The sequence below is a fragment of the Myotis lucifugus genome, unplaced genomic scaffold, assembly GCF_000147115.1.
Source record: "Myotis lucifugus unplaced genomic scaffold, Myoluc2.0 scaffold_1820, whole genome shotgun sequence".
NCBI classification, from domain to species: Eukaryota; Metazoa; Chordata; class Mammalia; order Chiroptera; family Vespertilionidae; genus Myotis; species Myotis lucifugus.
The window spans coordinates 43,092-44,225 of NW_005872868.1; positions in this window are offsets into that span (position 1 = coordinate 43,092).

Genomic DNA, 1,134 nt, shown 5'->3' on the forward strand with positions numbered 1-1,134 from the left:
GATCTTATGAACCCGATATATTGTTTGAATACAAGATCTCCTGGTGGGCGGTTTTTTTTAATGTTTGGTTTATTTATTTTATTATTATTTGTAAAATATATTTTTATTGATGTCAGAGAGGAAGGAAGAGGGAGATAGAAACATCAATGATGAGGGAGAAACATTGATCAGCTGCCTCCTGCAGGCCCCCTACGGGGGATCGAGCCCACAATCGAGGCATGTGCCCTTAACCGGAATCGAACCCAGGACCCTTCAGCCCGCAGGCCGGCGCTCTATCCACTGGGCCACACCAGCCAGGGCTGTGTTTTCTGTTTTTAAGCTACTTAACTAATGAGGAGAAACGAGAGGCCCAGAGAAGGTGATCTGTCCAAGGTCACACAGCAGGTGCCTGGGCAGCCCCCACGGCTGGGAGTTAACATAACGCCTCAGCTCAGGTGTCATGAGTCCAAGCACCTCCAATGGGGGGTGGGGGTTCCCTACTGAGCAGCTCCGACATCCCTGCCCGGCTCCCCCGCGGCTGCCTGGGGGGGGGGGGGGGGGGGGATCTTTCTTTGATTCTTTGATGACTCCCAATCTGGCCCTGCCTGGGCCCCTCTGAAAACATCCATCACGGCTGGGCCCAGGTGGGAACCCAAAGGAGGGGCTGGGCCTGGCTAACCGGCTGACCCTGCCCTGGGGGGTGGGGGGGGTAGGGGGATGGGAGGAAACTTGGGGGGTGGGGGGCCCTTTATAGGTGCATGTGTCACATCAATGCGATTCTGAGTACCTTGGGGGCAGGGAGGGAGAAGGGGGGCTTCCTACTACCAGCTCGGGGGGGCCTAAATGTTGAACCATCGGTTCTGAACCCAGATTAGCAACTTGCAAACCCTGCCGCGATTTCTCATGCCCCATCGGGACGGAGGGAACAGCTTTGTATACAAGAGACCCATCCCTGGAACTTTGAGGACACAAATGTTTCATCAAAACAAACAGAGGGCTTGTCCCAAGAAGAGTTCACTTCTCCAGAAAAGGCTTGCACCGTTTTCCGTATGCCGACACTGTGCCGGGGAGGGTCCTTATAAAACAAACAAAACCATCGGCGCTGCCTACCTCGTCGTTCATGAAGGCCGCCAATAACCTCACGCACTTGGAAAT